Consider the following 25553-nt stretch of genomic DNA (forward strand, 5'->3'; position numbering starts at 1 on the left):
TTTTCATTGTTTGGTAAAGAAGCATGATGGATTACTGTGTGTTCAAGAGAATTCATGATTTAATGCGCTCGCTGTGCATTGGCATTGTTGTTGTAGTGTGATATCAAATAGGACTTCTGTTTCTGTAAAGCAATACCTAGCCATCTCTCAGTTTGAGGGGCTGTAGGTCATTCCAGTTGTGCGGCAATGGGGAATGGTATGACTCATTTGGAATACACTGGTCAATGTTAGACTTTGTCAGGGACTTGCCATGAACTGAGTCTGCATATCAGACTGACAGTCTCCCAGATAGCTTAGGCACATGGCTTTGATGACAAGTGCTTCTTCCTAGTTGAGGATGGACTGTGTACACTGTAGGTCGGATCTTCCGGGGGCATGTACTTCCACAAGGTGAACTAGAAGTGTGTGTGACTTGAGTGCAATGGCCTAGGTGTTCTGTGGAATCATCAGAATGGGTGTTCTACCTCCTCTGTGTGTGTTGTAAAAAATGCCTCACTGATAGTATGTCATGTTGGCCTAAGTCATATCATTTTGACATGTGTGGACCTGGGATGTGACAATGTTTGGCTGACTACAACGTGTTGCTAGCCCTTCATAGGTGTTGTGTGTGAAGGCACATACTTGGGGAACTTTCAAAACACTCCTGGGTGTGCATTGAACATGGGATTGTTGGTTGTTCTTCCCACACCACCCACAAAGACTGGGATGTTACTGTGAAACAGGGTACCTAGGACTGTAGCAACCAGTATGTTGCACGTACTTGACTCCTTTTGTGACTTGAGGGAGTACCTAGGGCCACATGTAGCAAAATGTCTACACGTTGCAAATGGCATAAATTTCTGTTTGTGAGTTGCAAACGTCTGTTTCCGATTCCAAATTGTTATTGGTGGTCATGAACATATTAGCAAAATGCTTCTCAAATTGCTAAATATTAAGGGGTTTACCAGACCTACTTGCAACTCACAGTGGTAGGCAATCCCATTTGCAAGCGAGTACGTGGTTGCAAAGTGAGTCGCTGTTGTCATCCACTTGAAGTGGATGGTAACCCACTTGCTAACTGGAAGGGGTCCCCATTGTAACCCTTCACCTTTGTGAGTGGACCAAAATAATCCTGCACAAAACAGCCAGTGGTCTAAGGGGCCACTAATTACCGTGAAATGATCCAAGATTGAATTTGTTGTGATTTTTAACTAATTGCAGCTCATTTCCTTTCAGGTAAACGGCCTACACTTGGGGAAAAATAACCTGCTTTATTTAAAAGCAGTCACGTCCATGGAGGTCTGCTGTTCCCAGCAGGCTTCCATCCCCGTGAGTGCCCATAGTCGCTAAGGTGGCGCAACTTGGAACGCACATCATTGATGTTCATGAGGTGGGTCTTAGGGACCCCATAGCGACTCGCAGACGGTGTCAGAGACACCGTTCTGCATTGCAAATTGCTAGTTGCATTTTCCTAATTCCTACATCTGGCCCCTAGTGTGGACATATGATTCTGGGCCAGGGGTTCAATCTTAGCACACAACTAATTCCAAATGCCATTGAGTGAGGAGTGTGATTGTTATCACATAGAATGACATATGTAGTGAAGTCAGTATGCGGAAGAGGTGGTGCCATAATGTCAAATGCCTTAGGTATGATTTGGATGAGTAGTTTAGGGTGATGTCATACATCATTAAGGGACATGGATATGCTAGGTGTGATATGCCCTTATGTATGCATGCTTCACATGTACTTCCTCTGAGCCTTTCCGTGAACTATGTTGTAACAATTGCTGCAACCAATACATTTCTAGTAATGGACAAATGACCCATTGTGGTATTCCACCCACTGGAAATCCAAAGCTAAATATTTGCCTTTTCTCTTCACAGCTGCAAACCTGAGTGCCGCTGATCGCAACCATTTTGAGCGCCGTGCGATGAGATACAGGCACATCCTGCAGGTGCAGTGTGGGTATCGGAGGATGGCCCGCAAGTACCATTCAGATCGGGCTCCGGGGCGTGGTGGGCCACACCACAGGCTCCCCCAACGGTGCCACCAACAACCACCGACACCACATCCACCAGGTCTGCCCAAGTGGACCCAGCAACGGACCAAGCATCTTCCTCCAGACCTTGACCCAGCCGTGTGGTGGGAGCAGGACTGTCCCGTGGCCACACAACTCCTGCCACAACATCCACCTCCACAGGCACGCAAACCAGCACTGACCCTCCTATCGACCCAGCGGCCTTCCAGGCATTGTCCCGGAAATTGGACAAGTTGATTAGAAAGGTGGACAACATGACGGAGGACATGAATGAGGTCCAAAAGAAGGTGCGCTCCATCAGGCGCACACTAGAGAGGGCAAAGCTGTAGTACGTTTGCCCTCCTGAACTTTTACCCCTCCCCTCTCACCTCTTTCCTATTTTATACTGTTAGTTGGGTTTGGGGGGTTAGTTATAGGATAAGTGTAGGTAATTAGCTTAGTTAGTGTTAGGTAAGAGGGTGGGGGGTCCTTATTCTTTCTATCTTCTATTTTTGTGTGGGTGGGTGGGTGGGGGGCAATGTTGGGATTCCTGTTTAAATAAAAAAAAAAAAAAAAATACATTAAAAAATCCCCCAAAAATATATGTTTGTATAGGATAGTATAGTATGTGTGTAGGTTAGTAAGTGTTGTCCTGCATGTGTCTTGTCTCATAATGGTGGGTGGGGGGTTGATGTTTAGATCGTTTCGTTACATGTTTAGAGTAAGTTTAGCTTAGGTTAGTTAGGGACAGTTGTGGGTTCGTAGTAGTCAGGTTAGATTAGTGTAGGTTTACCTTTCCCTTAGTTGCCTCTTTTATTACTTCTTTGAAATAAAAATTTAGTTAACCCTTTACATGATGCGTTAGGTGCTACATTATCCTGGCCTTGACATCAGTGTAGCAGAATGTTTTAGTATGACATTTGTGTCCTATGCTCGCTATCCCCAGGCTATTGAGGTTTAACATGCCAGCTACCCGTGTGCTAACTTGGTAAGTATCCACCATGTGGGAGACCCACCATTGGTAGTGTGCATTGATCATCAAGGTTTTGGGTTGGCATGTATCCTACTTCACAAAGAGTGCTTCCAGACTTGTTATTGTAGGTAACTAGATAGGTCGGACAGCAGTGTGAAGTTCAGGGAGATCTTTGTAGATGAGGATTTGTTCACACTCTTGTCTTGTTGCTGTCATTGCTGACCTACATCATGTGTGTACTGATTCAGCATGAATTTCCTTCATGGAAGTATACGCCGTAAGGGTGATTGATGCAGTGTAATTTGTTTATGATTCCTTACATTTTACAGCATTAATTCTAATTTTAGTATTGCATGGTGCCTACATTTCTCAGCCACCATTAGTTGTCTAGAATAGCTATAGATGGTGCATCATTCTGTCCAACACAGCATGATTGTGTGTGCTTAGTCCCTTCATCAGTTAATTTCCTCAGTATAGTAAGGCTATGATGCAATCCTGGCCGATGCACAGATGTTTCAGTATACATGAAATCAGGACAGTAGTATAGAGAATCTACATGGTTGCCACACAGCCACTTTGGAGTTATGTACTGCACATTTGAAGTGTGAAATAACACAGAGACACAATAGGTGTGCAAGTGATATTTATTTATAGGTGGTGTAGTGCAAAATGTCCATTCACAATGTTAGCTGAGTCCGTTCTGGTGCATTCTTACATGGTGATCCTACAGACGGGGTGTGGATGATGCTCCTGACATGCTGGGGTGATGTCACAGACAGTGCAGAGGAACAGGAATTGCCAAATAGTAGGAGAGAGACATTCACTGGCAATTGGGACAAGTCATACAGTGGATTGCCGAACAGTCATTGAGTGTAGTTGTAGTGAGACTGGCATTTGTCAAAACGTAGGACCTTGGTCAGAGTAGGCCATGGTGCAGGGACTAGGGCTTCCGGGTACTCTTGCGTGTGAATGTAATCTGTTCCATGTCTTCTTCTTCTGATGTGTGTGTTGCCTGGTGTGTCCTTGTGGTTGTTGGTTGTGAAGGGGCAACACACACCTCAGTGTTAGAAGACATGGAGGCAGACATCCCGGGGGCTGCTCCCTGTCGAGTAATGAAGGGCAGTACTGCAGCAAGGAGGGCCTGCTGGTTTTTCAGAATGGCAGCCACATCACGATGGTAGGCAGCCAGGTCGGCCCTGAGGGGTTCTAAGTTGCATTCGTGCACACGTTGACTGGATTGCAGTTGGAGTTGTTGTGTCAACTGGATGACAGCTGTGCAGATTTCCTTCTGAGTTTTTAAAAGTTCCTCCAAGAGCGATGTTCGTGCTTGCATTGCAGCTGCCTGATCTGCAGTTGACAACATGCACGAACGCACCCCCTCAAGGCTGGCTGCCATAGTTTGCATCCCCACCCGCACCTCCTTGGCCAGCTCCCGCTGGACCCCAACGACTGTTCTTTCAAAGCTGGTGCCAGTGTCGTCAGAGTCCTCAGCTGTGTTGGAGCTGGCATGTCTTACAATTGGGGTGGTGGGTGGTTCTCCTGTGGTGGCTGCTTCTTCTGTGCTCCTCCTTGTGACTGAAGGTGGGGTTTGGAGGCTTTCAAGGACCATTTGAATGGTCTCTGGTGGGAGGTTGATGGTCTCGTCATCCATGTCATCAGGGAACTCATGGACAGGCAGATCAGCAGGAGATCCGTGTTACTCTGCAATGAAACAGGGTACAATTAGTGTGTCTGTGTTGTGACAATTTTGCACTAAGATACAAGCCTTGGGATGCCTTAACTTTGTACTCTGTGTTCGTCTTGGTATCTGCTGTCCGTCATAGGGCATTGTTGTAGGCCTATGGCCCACCTGTGTGTCACATGTATGATATGGAGCTATCAGACATGTCTGCCAGGTAGCCTCTAGGTGTTGCTTTGTAATAATTTAGGAATAGGCTTTTTTTTGTCCTACTCCTCCCTCGGTGTTTAACTATTGTTATGGAGGGACATTTTGTTGGGTGTGCTCTCATTATCCTACATGTGATTCTTGGCTTTCTAAGCAGCAGGATTGCTAATGGTGTGGGGGAGTAAGTCTGACCCACTTGTAAATAACTCTGTCACCCAGATATTTCATTTTGCTAAGACTAACTAGCAGTGCCTCTGGTCTCCCACATCAAAGGAATGTTTAGACATCCGAGCGCATGACATCTTTGGAAATTCTCAGGGAAGTCGTGGTCACTCAGATCCTACACAATTATGTCTTTTCCAGTATGTTCCCATACACAAAGGACAAAGACAGTATTTGTTTAATATGAAGTTTCATTGTACAACTGACTTGTAGAAATTTAGGTGTGAGCCCCAATAACCCAAACAATACACACTGTTAGAATTGAAATAGTCCGCAGGAGAGTAATACATTAGTACACAGCTATCATGGTGCCTAACAGTTTCTACTCTCCCTCTGCTTGTTCTATGTATAGCACAGCATGTTAAGTTTGGAGCTTGCCTGTCTGAATCACAGGGGAGAAATCATCCCTCATATCAGATGAATGGGCTGTGATCTGGTTGTGCATCAGCAGCAAGGCAGGCAGCATCTAGTTGTGATTTTCTGTTTGGAAACTCCCTCTTGCATGTCTTGGAACAAGGAAGTGATTTTAAAAGTCATATGTCATGGTGATGACAAAGTTTCCCTACGCAGGAATGCCAAACCTTAACCCCTACCACATCTATCAGCAACATACCAGACTCTGGGGGTCATTCTGACCCCGGCGGTAATTACCGCCATGGCGGAGGCTGGCGGTAGCACCGCCAACAGGCCGGCGGTGCTCCGCCGGGCATTCTGACCGCGGCGGTACAGCCGCGGCCAGAAGCGGAAAGCCGGCGGTGTACCGCCGACTTTCCGCTGCCCGTCAGAATCCTCCATGGCGGCGGAGCGCGCTCCGCCGCCATGGGGATTCTGACACCCCCTACCGCCATCCTGTTCATGGCGGTTCTCCCGCCAGGAACAGGATGGCGGTAGGGGGTGCCGCGGGGCCCCTGGGGGCCCCTGCCGTGCCCATGCCAATGGCATGGGCACGGCAAGGGCCCCCGTAAGAGGGCCCCACAAAGTATTTCAGTGTCTGCCTAGCAGACACTGAAATACGCGACGGGTGCAACTGCACCCGTCGCACCTTCCCACTCCGCCGGCTCAATTCTGAGCCGGCATCCTAGTGGGAAGGTTGATTTGCCCTGGGCTGGCGGGCGGTCTTTTGGCGGCCGCCCGCCAGCCCAGGGCAAATCTCAGAATCACCGCCGCGGTCTTTTGACCGCGGTGCGGTGTTCTGACAGCGGTACCTTGGCGGACGGCCTCCGCCGTCCGCCAAGGTCAGAATGACCCCCTGTATCCTTGACTGGGGCACAGAGTGAATATGTTCTGGCAAACTCCAGTGCAGAAGTAGGCAAAACACTGTGATTTGACTTATTGACCACACCTTAAGACTGGCTATTTGCTACGTTAACTGATAGGAAGGGCAATGAGAATCATTTAGTGCAAAGTGCTCTGAGGCTCTTAGATGTGAGCAAATGAGTATAAGTACATTCAGGGTAAGATGCACAAAGGCCTAAAGCCTGAAGCTAAGGGGCAATGTATACGTTTCACTTGCCACAATACACTTTGACTGACTGTGGGTGTTGTGACTGCCCTCCCAGCACACTTGCCTCTCAGGCCCTGCCCCATACACTTTTTATTCACATTGCATGAACTGTACATGTTACGTGGCATTACCTATGCATGTCAATGTTAGGATGTGGTATGGATGTAAACATTGCTGATGTTTGAAGATGATGTTGGGTCATGTGTGTCTTACTGGATTTGCCTGTTTATCGTATGAATGTCCTATTTGTTTGTCAGACTGTGCAGGTGTGTTTCAGTGACCAGTTGCCTGTGTCCCCTCCTCAATGTTGTTGTCTGAGCAGTATGACATTAGTGATGTAGCCTTGTTAGCCAGGCACGTGAGGGACCCTGACGTATGCAGCATGTGTGTGTCGTTGGTGCTGTGTGGCTCCTATTGCTGGTTACTTAGGCTTATGTATGTGTCAGGTATGGACATTCGGCATTTGAGTGTACTGGTACCTTTGTCTTATTTCTAGGAGTAGTTGCGGATGTCATCCTCCCCCCTAATTTAGGTATGTATGTTCCAGGGGGGGGTTCCTGCCATTTGGTACTATAGCTGCACAGAGATGAGAGGTGTTATTGTCAACTGTTGTGGCAGTTACATTGCAGTTGTTGTTTTTGCTACTGCATTACAGATAGGGACCTAGTTGATGTAGATTAGATTTTGCACTACAAGTGCCTGGATGTGGATTTGAGGTAGTGGCCTTCCCACCTGTCACTGCTTTCCCTTGTCTCTCTTGTTGTAATTACAGGATGTCCCCATGGGACTGTTGTTGTTGCTGTATTTTGTCGTGCCCCAGCTTCGGACAGTACTGGGCATGCCCCCCTGCCGTGCCCCTTTACCCATGCCACTTCATATATGTGCTAAGTTACATGCATTGTGTAGTAGGTATCCCCCCCCCTGCTTACAGTCCCCATCATTGCATTTGAATTCCCCATGCGACTTACCTGCATGTGCGTTGTGTCGTGGTAGTCTGCGCTGTCCAGTCCTTGAATCCCTGTGACGATCTCCTCCGGGATGACGGCTGCGACCATCTCCTCCATGTGGTCCAGGGCCTCCTGTTGTGCTGGACTCCCCCCTCCAGTCTGCATTGCTGCCTTCCTGTTCCTGGCCATTTTCTCTTTTGTCCTACGTTTGCAGTCATGCCAGCGTTTCTTACACTCAGTGACTGTGCGGCGTTCTTCAGCCACACTGTTAATCTTGTCCACTATTTGTTTCCAGATGGCCTCTCTCCTACTGAGTGGCAAATTTGAGGAGATGAAAAGTTGGTGCTGGTGTTCCGTCACCTCTTTCACCAGGATTTCCTGCTCCTCTTCACTGAAGCGACACTTTCTTTTTTTTTTTTAAATGTCCTGGTTCCTGTATGGATCCTCCTGGCTGGTTCCTGGTCTGCTCTCATCCTCCTGGGGTCTGTTGGGGCATCTGGGATCCATTTTGGCTCTCCTCTGCTGAAAAGGCAGTTTTCGCGCAAAAATGAAACGCAATAGCGTGAAAAAAAACAGCGTTTTCACAATTGCGCTGTCGTAAATCGACCCACATTGATGTGCGTTGCATTTACGTTGGTTTCCTTTACGACAGATGGACGCTGTGTGCGTCACGAAATAATGACTCCCACCTGTTGGTTGCGCCGCCATACGTCAAAGTATAAATTTGACGCCCGCATGGCGCTTCAAAATGCCGTTAGACGGCGCAAATTTTTTTTACGCAAAACTGCGTTATCGCAGTTTTGCGTCAAAAAGTATAAATATGGGCCTTCTTCTGCCCCTTCCTTCGAACCCGTAGAGAGCCCCTGCACCAAAAGTGGCCCCATGTCCGACTCTCAAACCCATGTATCCCCCACCATGAAGCCTACCCACGAAATCATATGGGCAGGGCACCACAAACAGATTGCAGTGTAAAAACTTTCAAATGTTGTTATTTAAGTATAAAACCATTTTACCTGCAAAACACAGGTATAATCATTAAAAAATGTTATTTAAAGTGTAAAAACCTTTTAAGTATAAACAGGTTTTATGTGCAAAATCGCAAGAACATTCATTTACTATTAGTTAAATAATTGAATTGTAGTGAGTGCAATGCAGTGTTGCTTATTTACTGTGACATACCGTCTAGTTCTGGGGGGTTTTCTACAATCTGTATGGTTGTTTTTTCCCCACTGTTCAAGGATAATTCTTTATACAGTACATGACTTGTGGTCCATAAATATAGAGCCTGAGAACAGTACAAAATGACAGCATATGAAATGTGCACTGTTTTGTAAATTACATGAACTTTTCATTGCAGAATCTAAATGTTTATTGTGTAATTTTACAAAATGTTATATTTACTTATATATTTTTTTTCTTTTTATATCATCTGTCCCTAAGTGGTAAGGTTATGCCCAGACATGGGTCCCGTGCTCACTGGCTTCAAGCTAGCAGGGTTGATGAAGGGTGTTACCCTGAAACCGGTCCAAGGAAGATTGTTTCTGATCCAGGACCTGGCTTGGCAGTTCGGGCTGGACTATTCCTATGGGGAACAGGGCCAAGACTGATTTGCATATGGCTGTGTCTAAACTGGGGTGGCGTGGTGGTAAAAAAAAACAATGGATTAAACCCTGATTTTTGTGACTGTGGGTGAATGTTTGCATTATTCAGCATTCCATCCATCATCTGTTCTTTTTACTGTGACAGACCCAAGCACATACCAATGCAGACACCAACACACCCAGCCAAACACCTATGCAGACACTGACACACCTAAGCACACACAGATGTAGACACTGACACACCCAGCCAAACACTAATGTATCCAATAACACACTCAGGCATGCACTGATCCACACACTAACATACCCAGGCACACATTAATTCATACACTGACAAGCCCAGGCATACATACACTCATACATCCACTGACATATCCAGTTACACACTCATACTATATAGCACTGAAAAAAACAAAGGTTACAAAGACGTTATAGTTAGGTCCTGAATTTACCCGTACAAAAGCATCGAAATTCAGCAGTTATTGTTAGAGTTCTTTCAAGTAACTATAACTTGCACCCTAAGTTAACTGTAACTCACACCCTTGCTTATCTGATGTGAATCCATTCAGTCATTTTTGAGAAATTAAAGGGAAAACAAAATTTGTATATCTGGGGATGCAAATCCTTGAGTAAATCCTGAAAATTTGTGAATTTTTGCAAATACACGTGGAAAAGAAGCACTGTAACTGGCTGAGCACAACATGACAGAAAAGTTGCGGCCACCATTTTATTTCACATGGCACGGTCCCCAGGGGTGACCATCCTAATTGAAAGTGGCATGAGGGGTCGGAGTGAAGGTCCCCTGACCCCAGGGGTGTGATATAGGTGTCTCTCAGGGCCATATTAAGGGTTTTAAATAATTTTGCGTCACCACGCACAATATTCATGAACATTTGTGATTTTTCACAATTTTCCACACATTATGCGAGAATTATTTGCGACTGTGAAATAAATTTGAAAGAAAGAACATAGACTCTTTCATACACTAATATATTCACTCATACATGCACTCAGAGACTGATGCTCCCACTCTCAAACCCACTTAGATACTCATGCACCCATTCAGACCCACTCATAGACTTATACACCCACTTTCAGACCCATTCAGACTCTCACAGATCCACTGAGAGAGATAGGCCCTGTGGCCAACCTGCCATTTATATGTGTATATATATATATAAATATATATATATATATTTTTATATATATATATATATATTTCAAAACACAAAATTGTGCTGTCTGGTAGGCTTGTCCTAAGAATGACACTGACACAAAAACAATTCTGCAAATATAAAGGTTTACTTATTTGTCACCCAATGTAAGTTTATTTGCCATCACAACAAATCCAAATAAAGGACTATACTTTTATACAGCAAGTTATGTTTTTGTTTTCCAGCATGAAACAATGTTTATTACTATGGAAAAATTGGGTGTTTGCTTTAATAGAGTTCAGTGGATTTAAATATACAAATATTAAACTGAAAAAAAAAATCTTAAATATAGTGTGAAGTGATACAAGAAATATATACCCGTTCCCCTTCACATATATGGAAAACATATAAAAAGATCATTCTACATGCAATTGCTCCATTTGTAACGAACAGATGCACATCTTTTAAGTGTGCCCAACATGTGGCACACCAAGACCAGGATGAACCTGTTTCCTGAAGCTGTCTTGGGGTCAAAGGGACCAGCAATGTTGATGCCAACCCTCTCAAAGAGAGTGCCATGAATAGGTAATGGGGTCAGGGTAGCTTTGAGCTTTTTCCTTGATTTCCCACTAGCTTGGCAGGTGGGACAGGTTCCACAGAAGGCATCTAAGGGTGTTTTCATCTGGGTCCAATAACAGTGAGTGACAGGTCTGGCGAAGGTCTTGTCCTGTTAGGGGGATATTGTGATCCTGCCCAGTAGGAAGGCCTTGTAACACTGAGGGACCACCACAGGTCCAGAAACCTTATGCTCACTGTAAAGACGGTCATTGTCTCAATAGATAATGTGATCTCCAGATATATCACTGGCTGTCTGGGCCTCAGCTCGCTGCCTCAAGTTGGCTAGACTGGGGCACTCTTTCTGTGCTTTGTAGAAATCCTCCCTTTTGGGCTAATCTTCAACTTGCCATCCAGCATGCTCAGGCAGGTCACCAAGGGCTGCAATGTCCTCCTCTGTAGGCTCCGTACCACCCTCCTTAGTTGCCCCATGGTACACTGGATCTTAAGGGGCCAGTTTTCCACATATCTTGTTCTTACTTTTCTTGGCAGCTGCCTGCACCATTTTTCTAGGCTCCAAGTCCCTTGATTCCCTTCCAGCCAGCCATGGTCCTTCTGGTCACCTGGACAAATTCTGACAATCTCAACATCTCTGAGTGTGACTTGACCTCTGTCTCTTTCCAGATAGTTTGCTTGAGGCCATTGCCCAACAGACAAACTACTGGCATAGCAGGGCTCTCAGCTAGTTTTAGCCCCTTCATTGCTAGGCCTTTTCCCAGTTTGTCCACATAAGCTATCAATGCCAAATTTGCATCCCTTTTTTCAAACATCATATGGGTTCTATAGACACCCAGGATTTGATGATTTCCCTTGATGGGACCAAGACATTAGTCAAAATATATCTAAATGTAGTTTTTTGGGGGAAAAATGCAAAAAAGGTGCTGCAGAAGAAAGTGTCTGTTTTTTTACCTACAAAATACATTAACAAAAGGTTTGCAGTGCTAACATACTCAGGAACAGGCACACTTAATTCAGAAAAAACACATTTTCTAGCACAGTTTTGGTATTTTACTGGGAGATAGTCTATTTTTCCTATTTTTGTGCTTTCATGCTCCTTCGCCTTTGTGGTGGAAACAGGTGTAAAACCCATGATGGATCCCTAACAGCCATATATTACTGCCAACTAGACAAAATTCTGAATTCAGTAAGGGGTCATTTGTGTAGATCTTTTAAGGTTTTCCTAAAGAAACCAGGTGCTGAAATAAAACACTTTTGAAAATTAGTATGACAAAATGGGCATTTGTGACAACATTTTTATTTGTAACTTCTTATCGCAATGGCTGATTCACAAAAGCTATATACCATTACATCTGTTAGACTCTTCTGGTTGTGCCAGTATATAGAGTGTGTGGATGTTCCAAGACATCAAGGTGCCAGAGCCAATGACTGAGCTGTACCTTGCAATGATTTTTCACTGTGTACTGGGTATAAAGCGATTCATATGTAAAATATAACTAGTGAAAAATAGCTATCAAGGAAACCTAGGTATTTCAGTCATGGGCATAAGATATGGAGTTTAGAACCAGGGGTTATTTGCACATCTCTGTATGTATGGGTATCCTAACTAGCATGCTAATTAGAAGGTGTTTCTCAAAATTACTTCTTTCTTACACAGTGCCTTACATTTGGAAGGTGCAAATGCAGAGAAATGCAATTGGTAATAACACTTGTTCTACTACTCTCTGCCCCCCTAAGTCTCCCAATAAAAATGGTGCCTTATTTATGTGGGTAAGCCTAGTGCTTGTAACAGGAAATTGCTCAAAGCGCCAATGCAAAACAAACACATTTTTTTGAAAAATGGGTAGCTGTAGTTTTTAGGCCCTAGCTCCACTGGCATCTAGGAAAACCTAGCAAACCTGTAAACATTTTTAAAACTACACTCCTGGGGAAATGCAGTATGAGGTGAGTTGTGTGGCTTTCACCAGGTTGTTTTACCCAGAATAGCTTGCAAACCTCAAACTTTGACCAAAAACACATGTTCCTCATATTTCTGTGATGGAAATTATGGAATCTACACAGAGCCACACATTTCCTTCCTCCCAGCATTCTCCTAAGTATCCCAATAAATATGGTACCTCACTTGAGTGGGTAAGCCTACTGCCCGCAACAGGAAACTGCCCAAAACGCAACATGGATACATCAAATTCTTCCATGCAAAACTGACCCATTTTTTGCAAAGCAGTTAGCTGTGGTTTTTGGGCTCAGTTGGAACTTTGGGAAACCTAAATAAATGTACATATTTTAAAACTAGACACAAAGGGGAATCCAGGATGGGGTGACTTGTGTGGTTCATATCAGGCTGTGTTACCCAGAATCCCTTACATATTTTCCTCACATTTCTGTGATGAAAGGTTCTAGAATCTCCACAGAGCCACAAACTTTCTTCCACCCAGCATTCTGCTAGGTCTCTTGACAAAAATGGTACCTTACTTGTGTAGATAGGCCTAGTGCCAGCGACAAGAAATGACCTGAGACACAATATGTAGATATCAGATTTTGCCTCGCAAAACTGACCCATTTTTTGCAAACTGGACAGCTGTGTTTTTTGGGCCCAAGCTCATCTGGCACCAAAAGAAATATAGCAAACCTGTACATTTTTAAAAACTAGATACGTAAGGAAGTTCAGGGTGGGGTGATGGTCATGGCTCTCACCAGTTGTGCTACCCAGAAGTCCTTGCTAGTTCAAACTTTGACTAAAAAACATTTTCTCTACATTTCTGTGATGGAAAGTTCTGGAATCTGTACAAAGCCACAAATGCCCTTTCATCCAGCATTCTCCTAAGTCTTCTGATAAAAATGGTACCTCAGTTGTGGGGCTGGGTCTTTTGCCAGTGACAGGAACTAACCAAACCAAGGACAATGGGGGCCCTTGCTTTGGGGACTCCTAAACCATCACTTGGATACATTCCTGTTGCTGGCACTAAGTGGATCAGTGCTGGATGGTAGGATTTGTGTAGATTCCTGACGTTTCCAGAAGTTTCCATCACCAAAATGTGGAAATGTGGAAAACAATGTGTGTTTTTAGTCAACATTTGAGATTTGCAGGCAGGTAAGAAAATGCTGTAGGATGGATGCAAAGCACACCACCCTGAACTCCCCCAGGTCTCTAGTTTTTAGAGCTGTCTGGGATTGGTAGGTTTTTCCAGGTGTCAGACTACCCAAGCCCCAAAAGTGCAGCTGTTCACCTTGCCAAGTGGGATAATACTGAAAGTTAACCAAACTCTCCTGCCCCATTTGTAAAAACAGCACCCAAAAGTATCAAATATCCTCTTGCTTTTATTAGAATGAGATGCTTTAGTCACTGGGGAGCAGAAAGGCTGTTTCCCCACCTTTGAGGAGGTGGAGGTATGGCTATACCCATGCTGGGCAGCCTCCATACCTACAAAAAAAGTAATCCTTGGTGTCTAGTGGGCTTCCTGCCTTTCCAGAGGGAGCATATGGGGATATTTGTCCTGATCTTCCGCCTGAGGAAAGAAAGACTGTTTCCCTTTTTTCAGGGGGGGGGGCATGGCCATTCCTATGCTGGGCAGCCCCCTTCCCCCACCGACACAAAAAAGTAATCGCTGGTGTCTAGTGGGCTTTCTGCCCCCCCCCGGGGGTTGACTGAGTTAATTGCCCCATCTAACCCTCCTGGGGTTGGGAGGGCAGAAAGACTTTCCCTATTATGACTGGGTGAGACATGACCATGCCCATCCTGGGCAGACCCCCAATACAAATAAATAAAAAGGAATCCCTGGTGCCCAGTGGGCTTTCTGCCCCCATGGGGAAGATGAGGTAGTTGCCCCCATCTGCCTCCCGGGGAGCAGAAAAACTGTTTCCATTTTTGGAGGTGGGGGTGGGGGCATGGCCATACTCATGCTGAGCAGCCCTAACTGATACAAAGAAAAAAAAGTAATCCCTGGTGTCTAGTAGGCTTTCTGCCCTCCCAAGGGGGCAGATGGGGATAATTGCCCCATCTGACCCCCCCAAGGGGCCGAAAGTTTATTTCCCTACTTTGGGGGAATGGGGGCATGGACATGCCAATGGTTGGCAGCACTCACTAATACAAATTAAAAAACAAATGTAATCCTTGGTATCTAGTTGGCTTTCCCTCCAGGGTACAGATGAGATAATTGCCCCTCACCTGCCCCCCTCTGGGGGCAAAAAAACTAATTCTTTTTTTTGGGTGGTGGGGCATTGCCATTCCCATGCTGAGCAGGCACCACTGATACAAATGTATAAAGAGTAATCCGTGGGGTCTAGTGGGCTTTCAGCCCCCCCCTTCCCAGGGGACTGATAGGGGTAATTGCTGCCATCTGCCCCCGGGGGTAGAAAGACTGTTTCCCTATTTTAGGGGTGATAGAGGCATTTTCATGCCCATGCTGGGCGACCCTCACTGATACAAATAAAAAAAAGTTTACCCTGGGTATTGAGTGGGTTTTTTGCCCCCCGGAGGGGAAGAAGGACCATATACCTCTTTTAGGGGTGGGGGATGGCTATGCCCATGTGGGACATCCCCACCAATACAAATAAAAAAGTAATCCCTAGTGTCTAGTTGGCATTCTGTCCCCCAAGAGGGCAGTTGGGGCTAATTGCCACATCTGCTCCCCCGGAGGGGGCAGAAAGAAGTTTTCCCTATTTTGGGGGATAGGTGTGGGCAGTCCCCACTAATACAAATTAAAGAATGAAAGAAAAGCAATTCCTGAGGTCTAGAGGACTTTCTGGCCCTGTGGGGGCAGATGGGGGTAATTGCCTCCATTCTCCCACAGGAGGGTAGAAAGAATGTTTCCTTTTTTTGGGTGGTTGGCGGGGTTTTCATGTTCATACTGTGGAGCCCCCAACCATACAAATAAAAAAAAATCCCTGGTGTCTAGTGGTTTTCTGCCTCCCTTGGGGGCAAATCAGCCCAACAGTATGGCTGATCTCACCCGAGGGAGGCAGAAAATTACCCATAATAATGCCCCATATAATGGGAAGTGACCCTTGCCCATGGGGCCACTTCCCCCCAGGTGGCAGGTTGGGCGAAAAATAGGGCCAATTCCCCCCCAGGTGGTGCAGAAAATGGTCGAAATATGTCCCCCACAGTGGGGATAGACCCTTTCCCAACACATAATATTTAAAATCTCTGGTGTCTAGTGATATTCTGCCCCCGGGGTACAGAATGTACCCTCTTTGTACATTTGGTGTCTCCATTGGAGTGCCCATAACTGTATCACTGAGTACACTAGGGGGAATAATCCTCCCTGTTTGTTTGCAAACAACCCTTTCTTCTTTGGCTCAGATTGGGATTAGTAAATGATGTTTTCTTGGAAACATTTTGGGGCCTTTTGAGAACTTCCTATTTGTACGCCCCCCTCACCCCTCTTTCTTCTGGTGTGACCTCCGGCCACCCTTTTGGGAGTCCCCCAAAATGCCTTTTTGAGCACTCTGGTATTTGATCAGAAGTTTGCCTCCTCAACATGTTTCCTGGGGGCAGCTTGCTGTCAACTAGATGCTGGCACACCACGGTAAAACAAATAAGCATGTGCTCCCTGAGAATCAAGTTGTACAGCCTATTGCAATCATTAGCCCTGCTGCCCCTCACCCAGCTATTCAAGGCCTCTCTAAAGTAGTCCAAGAAAAACACCCAAAACTGATTTGAAAGCTTGTGGGTGTTCCTGAAACTTTGGCTTTACTTTTCAGGGATCGACCCAAATGTAGTGATGAGTATGGCTTTCATGGGGACATACTGGGTTTGGTCATCTATTTATAGTGTGAGAAAGGTGCCCCTCCGCACAGGAGGCATATGTTTCCACAGGCTATCCCTGTGCTTCTCTGAGATCTGGTACACCCTCAGGGTCACCTCATAAGCAGAAACCCCATTATTTATGTAATCTCCCACCATGTAATTTGGCATTAAGTATTTGGGTATGCTGACCTTCTTGTCTGCTTCAGACACTGAGGCCCTCATAATTTGTCAGGCTTTTGGCAAGACTGCTGCTCTGGCAGCCACAAAAAGACCGCCAGTGATGGCGGTACAGTAACTGCCATATTATGAGTCACAAACTGAAGACTGCCCGAATACAGCCACAAATCCCAAGCCGCCAGGCCGACCGAGGGCAGGAGAGAGATGTTCCCACCACCAGCACCGCCACAACGACAAACCCCACCCTCCATATTCTAACCCACAAATCAGCACGGCGGTCATTGCACAGTGGAAAACCATGGGCGGTGCAAATTGCCGTAGTCTAAAAAATCACCTCCATCAGAACCCAACACCACATTGGACAGTCTGAATATCCCACACCTGACACACACACCTGCTCACTGTACAATATAACACCCCCTCACACACCCCCACTATCCTTTGCAACCACAACTACCAATACAGACAACAAGGAGCACACCAACGGAGGCCACTGCACGTCGATACCATAGGCACCAACACACTTCCCATGTATCACACACCACACACACACAACTGCACCAGCAACACAATACACACATCGCCACTGCATGCATACACCAGATACTACCAGCCCACACAACCAAACACCCCCACCAGGCACACCACACTGCACCCTACATATACAACTCACCCCCCCATCCACAATACAACCATGTCCCATGAAAGACACCCATGTTTCACAGATAATGAGTTGAGGGTCATGGTAGATGCAATTGGCACAGTAGAGCTACAACTGTTTGGAGCTCAGGTCCAGCAAACCTCGATAGCCAGGAAAATGGAGTTATGGTGGAGGATTGTTGACAGGGTCAACTCAATGGGCAACCATCCACGCACAAAGGAGGACGTCAGGAAGAGGTGGAATGACCTGTGGGGGAATGTGCATTCCATGCCATTACATCACCAGATTGCCATCAACAAGACTGGGCTCCCACCTCCTCTACCTGTGTTCACATAGTGGGAGGCATCCTGAGGACCTGACTGGAATCATCGGAGGACTTGACTCTGGTAGGTCAACAACACTCCATAGGCACCAACCACTCCTGTCCAGCACGTGCCACTACCACTCATCACTCCATAATCTACCCCATCTCACACATTTGCATCCCCCATCGCCCCACGCCCCACCTCTGCATGCCACACCACCCCACTGCCACTATCCCCACACAGTCTCTCCCTAATGCACAGATACCAATCACAATGCCAAGCACCACAACTCCCACAATGCATCACTCCCTACACATCAAAAGCTCACAATCCCACTTCACTGTGGAACACCTGCACCGAAAACCATAGTACATGCTGCACCAAATGGATGCTTTGACTGCATTTTAACACATGGCAATGACAGCAATTTTACCTGCAATCCCCAACCCTCAATGGAAAATTGAAACAATGCCACAATATGTCACCCGCAAGCAATGTCTGCAGTGCTGCAGCTGTCATTGCCATCACTGGGAAGCAAGTCGAGCTACTCCATACATCACACGATGATACAAACAAGAACATCTCCACAATGTAACTCCCTCCTTTTCCATCCACAGGTCCTGCAGCCACTCTCACCCAGCAGCTGATTCCAGATACACACAGCCCTCCCAAGAATTAAGGTCCCAGTGGATGTCTGGATATTGACGACGTGCCTGGGCCATCTGTGACATCTGGTCAGTCCACCAGCCCCACCCTAGATACATCGGAGTCCCCCACCCATGTGGCTACTGCAGCACAGCCAACCCTTCATCCCCAAACCGGTGTCCCAAGGACAGGTCAACCAGCAGTGTGCCCCACAGTACAGGGACCCGAGTCAAGGCCACACACCCAAGACGATGAAGGTCCTGGTGCAACTGGAAGTGGCCACACTGTGCCAGGGGCACAGGCACAGGGGGCCACGCGCAGTGGGAGGGCACCTGTGGTCCAAAGGATGAGGCACCCACAACAAAGGACTGGCCAGGAAACTATCCCCCAAGTCCTGGAAGCATACCACCAGTCCCAGGACACTATGGACAAGATCCTCACAACTGTCCAAGAGAACCAGAAGCTGCAGAGGGAATACCACCATGAGGCCATGCAGCTGTGGCAGACCTTCATTGCTACCTTGGCCTCCACTGCAGGGGTACTGAAGGAACTGACCACCATCCTCCGTGTGTCTTCCACCCACCAGCCAGCCCCTTCCTCTACACACGTTCCCACAGAACCCTCCACTTCTGCGGCATCTAGTGGAATGGAGGCCCTGCCAGAGGACCCGCAGACCACCAGCACTCCTCCCGCTGTAGCTGATGAACCCCCATGCAAGCAAGAACATCCATCCTGACATCCTGCAGGACCTGATGCCAAGACCAAGACCACTGCCAGCAGGTGACCCTCTCCTGAATATTCTCCCTTGTCTGACATGCCCTGTTGACTTCGACTGTCGTGTCTCCATTTTCTCATGGACCCTTGGATTCTGGACATGGACTATCAACAGCTTGGACAACTATGCTGATGATTTCACCAGGACACCAGGAGGAGATATGTCACAAGGCAGACAGGAGTAAAAGTCACATACAACACACTTGACACATACCTGTTTCTCATGGGAAGTATTGTTGAATTAACTCTGCTCTAACGTCAGCTGCATCCTCATCATCCTCCTCCTCCTCACTCACTATGTACCCTTCATCAGCCACTGGTCCAGCTACCACCTTCCCTACATCCAGCAATGGGATGTGATGCCTCAGGGCCAGATTGGGTAGCATGCAGTGGCCAACAACGATCTGGCAGACTTTAATTGGTTTGTGGAGTAGGGCACCTCTGGAGACATGTATACACCAGAATCTGGCCTACTGTAGCCCAAAGGTCCTCTCGATGACATGCCTTGTCCTGCCATGTGCCTCATTAAAACATTTTTCAACATCTGTAGTCGAATATCTCACAGGTGTCAGCAGCCAGGGAAGGTTAGGGTAGCCTGAGGCACCTTGGTGCACAAAGGTTGGACACATCTCAAAACCGGTGGTGACACAGGGCAGATTGTGAAGAGAGGTGAGATTACAGGGCACACATACTATTGGATACATATGATGAGCAAAGCCCAGTCCCTCTGTAGTTGTGCCATCATGCGTGGGATGTTGCTGTTCCACAGAACGTATGAGTCATGCATAGAACCAGGGAGCTTGGCGGTAACCTGGGAGACATATTGACAGCGAGACACACCACCTGGACATTTATTGAATAAAAAAATGTCCGGTTCCTGTACACTCGTTCATTTATCTTGGGTGGAACCAAGGCAGTGTGGGTGCCATCTAAGGCCCCTACCACATGAGGGACATGTGCCAGATCACAGAAGGCAGCTTAAACAGTGGCCAAATCTGCACATTGGGGGAACCTGATGTAGCAGGGCAGATGTCTGAGCAAAGCACACAGTACATCTTTCAACACATTGCTGAACATCAGCTTTGACATCCCTGCTGCCAAGCCCACTTCATCTGAAATTACCCTGAGACAAGGAAGTGGAGAACTGACAACACCTGTACTAAGGGAAGGATGGCATAGTGATGCCATATGGCAGGCAACAGATCAGGGTTCAACTGGGTACACAGTTCCATGATGGTCTGACGATTCAGACAACACGTCTGTATGATATGTCTCTCTTCAAGTGTAGCAGGATCGTCTAGGGGCTGGTACACACGGGCATGTCTCACTATTGCACCGTATCTGGAAATAGGAGAGAGGAGAAGTCAAAAGTTGCTGTATGCAATGTGTGGACATTGTCAATCTATGCAATAATCACTATATTTCATCCATGATGCACCTAAAATTCATCTACAAACACTTATTGCATGTAACATGGCAGCCACCTGTCCTGCATGCACCAGACCGATGGAAGTGACGTCATTCTGCCAGCATTAGACGTCATTGCGGTTGGCAGTCTCAACTACCGTGCAACTCCTCATTGGATAACACTGTTGCCTATGGGAGACTGGGACCAAAGGTGATCACTGCTGGTGGTGATGGTCATGTATGCGGCAGGCGTGACCGCCATTTTCTGTGGCAAAGCTCATTTGACTCCTGACACTTGTGCAAGCAAGACCTCCACTGCTTGTGCTGCTGTGTTCTGACTCTGGAAGCCAATATCCCACGTTCTACAGGAGATAGGGCCGAGCCTTCACCAAGGAGCAGCTGGACAAGCTTGTGGATGGGGTCCTACCCCTGTATGGACAGTTGTATGGGTCACCAGAGCAGCAGGTGAGTCTTATGTCACTGTCCTGTTTGACAGTAATGTGTGTGAGGATGAAAGGTGTTGGAACGAGGCAGATGGAGTGGATGCAGGGAGATGGGTGAGGAGTCTGAGCGTTAGTGGCGTGATGACACGTGAGTGTGATCATATAATATGTCTGATGTATGATGTCTACTGCTGAACCTGCAATGCCACTGTTCATGAATTTGTCCTTCTGTCTGTGTCACCCATGCAGGTCAGCACCCATCAGAAAAAGGCTATTTGGCGTGCCATCGCCAAGCAAGTGCAGACCCCTGGGAGCCTATAGCTGGTGGAACACCCACTGCAGGAAGCAGTGGGAGGACCTGAGACACTGGGCATGTAAGGCCGCAGAGGCCCAGCTGGGGACGTCCTCTCAAAGAGAGAGGGGTGCACGTCAGACCCTGACCCCCCTATTGGCCCACATTTCGGTGGTACCCACTATCAGCAGAATACCTCAGCATTGCTGTAGTGTTCCCCATGGTGTCCTACTGTTGTAGCATGTATAAGTGACGGCATAGCCTGCTATGGCATGGCAGCAGATAATTATGTTTTTCTCTGCATGGATGTAGGGTTAGTATTGACCCATTGTACCCTGTCTTTCTCTGCCATCTTCCCTCCCTCTCCTCCTCTGTCTTTGTGTACATCAGCATCATCAGGCAAAGGAGAGGGGTCAGTCACAAGTGTGGAAGCTGTAGCCCACAGGTCTCAGGAGGCTGATACCAGTGGAGTTGAGGGGACCAGTGGGACGGAGGGTGAGGGGAGTGCCACGGAGGAGACAGGATCAACAACATCATCTTCGGATACCTCATCTGATGGATACTCCCTGACCATGGCGGACCCATCTGGGACCATCCCAGCACCATCCTCCCTGTAGCCCCCCCAGTTGCCCGTGCCCGCTCACCAAGGAGGGTGGGCATCTCCATCCCTGCAGACTCTGGCCTCCTTATTGATTGCAGCCAGTGTCCCTTCTTCTTTCTAGCCCCCTCCAACTACCTGTTCCCAATCCCACAACCCTCACCCATCCAAGGCGCATCGTCATACAAACATGCATCCACATCAGCAGACATGATTTGCAAGGACAAACACAAGCACCACACAAGACACCAGCACCATGCACACACACAACAGACACTTGCAGACGAAACGGCATCCAATACCCACACAGACGTCCCCACCACATCCCCCCTCAGACACTACACCACTCATACCTGTAAACAACACATCATCACTCACATATCCTGCCACAAGTGCCCTCATTCCCACCGTCACCACAATAGTAGATCCCCATATATGCACCCCATACGCCACATTCGCACTCAGCATGACTGTCAGCACCCCTACATACAGCACATCCACCCTACCTGCAGACACCACCACAACATACATTCATACATCCACCGTGCCATCTCCCTGCATCTCCTCCCCCCTCCTCCCACTACAACAAAACGCCCACACTCACCCACTCAACAGTCACACAGCACACACATGGCATCCATGCTCATACCTGCACCCAAGGCACCTCACCGTACATACCTCACAGCCTCTACCACTCCCTCCATTCCCAAACATTTATCCCATGACCAACCTTGTGCCCCTAAAAAAAGTTTCCTTCAAGAATTTTCCCTGTTCCCTCCCACTGACCCAGTCCCTGTTCCCCCAAACACCCTGTTACCCTCCCAAAACCCCTGCCTTCCACCTCCTAGTCCTCTCATGGTCACCCTGGTACAAGTCATTCCCCTCCCCCTCCTAAGACTTCTACCCCCACAAAGTCCAAGGTTACCCCTCCCAAAGCCAAACCCAAGCCCCCTCCCCCAAAATCAAAGTCAAAACCTAAACCCTCCAACCCAAACCAAAAGGACCCCCCGCTCCAAATCCGAATCTAAGGACACCACTTCAGAACCCAAACCCCTACCTCGGCTCTCCTGTTTGTTGCAAGTGTGCATGGCAGCCGCTAGATGTGCCAGGTGTGTGTGTGTTTTCTACTGGCCTTCCCTCCAGTGTGTGCTAGGCAGGTATACTTATGGATGGTGTCTCCATAGTCATTGCTGGTTCTGGAGTTGTATGGCCAGCAGGAGCATAGGGAAGACTTCCAGTTTGGTTTCCATGGCATCTGCTGAAATGCCTGTGCTCCTAAAGGTAGGTGTCCCCTTTTATGTTGTTCATTTCTGTTAGGCTTTTTGTGGCGGGGCAACCGCAGCGGATAACCTGGCGGTGTACGACCTCGTAATATGGATGGTGGAAACATTCTCCCCATCGGCCTGGAGATGCCTACCGCCAACCGCAGCTGCCCATCCACACTGGCGGTACTGGTGTGACTTGGCTGTGTTTCGATCGGAACACTGCCATAGTCATGATATGGCAGTCTACTCTGCCGGGCCCATGGGGGTGCAACCGCAACCTCCACCACGGCGGGCCTTGAACTGACAAACTCATAAAGAGGGCCTCAGGTGTATGCTGTCACCATTTCTGCTGAACTCTGCTTGTTTAGCTTTAAGGCCCAGCTCTATGTAGTTCCTTTCACGTGCCAAGATTTTCTACTCCAGAACCAATTTCCTTTCCTCCATCTTGAGTTGGCCCATCTGCAACAGAAACACTGCCTCTCTAACTTTCATTCTGTCAGCTCATCTGGAAGCAAGCTATGCAAGGAGACACTGCTTCTTGGTCAGGCAAGAAATTGCTACTCAGGAGATGGGATGTCCTCCTCCACAGAAGGCTGTGGTTAAGAGCTGTTGTCCAGATCCTGATGTCCAGATCCTGATCCTGCTCCTCCACATCATACTCCTCATTTCCATCCTTTGTGGCTGTTGAAAACTGGTGTTAACCTTTGGCCATCAGCATTTTCTGGAGCTCCAACTTCTTAATGCTATCTTTATTTGCAGGCTTTTTGAGGTCCCACATTGAGGATGTCTTGCGTAACCGAGATGATGTGTTGCTTCAGAGGTGATGTGAGGTCCTGCCTCATCATTGTGGATCTTGTTGACAAGGGGATGTGACGCTCCTCCCAGGCATTGTGTTGTTACCGACGAGCTGCAAGGCTGCAATGCGGAGGCCTACATTATCATCAAGGATTCCATCAACAAATGCTTCAATGTGAAGTTCATTGTCAAGGGTGCATCACACAGCCAAGGCATTTCTGAGGTGCTGCAAAGAGATGCTGTGGAATCCTGCCACATCAGAGGTGATTTCTAGGTTCTGACTGGGATTGTGCTGAGCAGCAGAGGAGATGCATCAATTCTGCTGGAACCACAGATTGGCTGCCAGAGCACCTTCATGACTACTTCCAATGATCAAGGACTGGAATAACACTACTTAGCAGGGTAGGACTCACAGTTGCAGAGTCCAGGTGCTGGATACAAAAGACTAGCCCTGTCCTGGGTACAGGTCGCAGATGCAGGGCTTTTCACCCAGGCAAGAGGGCAGGAGGTCAGCATGGAAGGCATTAGTCCTTCATGATAGCAGTGTGCAACAAAGTGACATTCTTTTTAGCAGCACAGCAATCCTTCTTCCACAGGTCCAGAAGTACTGAAGAGTTGGTGTCTGAGGTTACATTTTTCACCTGATGCCTCTTTGAAGTGGGAGAAGCTTCTAGCCTCTGCCCTGGCTCCAGACTAACCACAGGAGGTATGCAATCACTTGTGTGGGGCTGGACACAGTCTATCCAGGTTTAAGTGGGGCTGTATCGCGCTCCGCTCTCCCATTCTGCCAGTTATCGCCCATCCAGGGAGACCTAAGCTCTTTATTATGTGTGGCTGCCTAGGAGGAATACACAAAGCCTAACTGCAAAATCTACCCAGTCATGTCACCCAGAAGCAGGCTGCAGGTACTAAATGGCTACAGCTGAAAAATGTCAACTTCTAAAAGTGGAATATTCCAAATGTTAAGCAAAAATCTAATTTCAACATAAAATAAGACTTTTCATTCTAATCCCAACAATACCAAAATGGATTGTTTACCTGTTTCAATTGGAAAGTTACGGTTTAGTATATGTAATATGGTCATTTCAATGTTATTCTATGGATAATGCAGCACTTGCAGCAGTGCTAAACAAATTTAAGAGTTTTTCACTACCAGGACATGTAAAATTATGGCCTGATTACAAGTCTGGCTGTCTCAAGACTGACAGTCTCATAGTGGCGGTCGGACCACCGTGGCTGAGGCAGTCTGACCGACACATTACAACTCTGGCCCCTTCAACCACCACGGGACCGCCATCTCCGTAAGGATCTCTGATCCCGATGGGATGACAATGGTCTTAGTTGTGATCAGTGCTGCCCTGCTGATTACAACTTTTTTCTCCACCATGAATAGGCTGGAGAAAGAAAATTGCAGGGGTCCACAGGGGGATCCCTGCATTGCCCATGTCCATGACATGCCCATGGCATGGGCAGTGCAGGGGTACTCATACCTAGTGCCCTTCAAATGTGCACAGTCTGCTGTGCAGACTGTGCGCATTTCAAGGGTGCTTGTACATCGTGCATGCGCCAGCATTGCCGCTGGCT

The sequence above is a fragment of the Pleurodeles waltl genome, chromosome 5, assembly GCF_031143425.1.
Source record: "Pleurodeles waltl isolate 20211129_DDA chromosome 5, aPleWal1.hap1.20221129, whole genome shotgun sequence".
Taxonomy (NCBI): Eukaryota; Metazoa; Chordata; class Amphibia; order Caudata; family Salamandridae; genus Pleurodeles; species Pleurodeles waltl.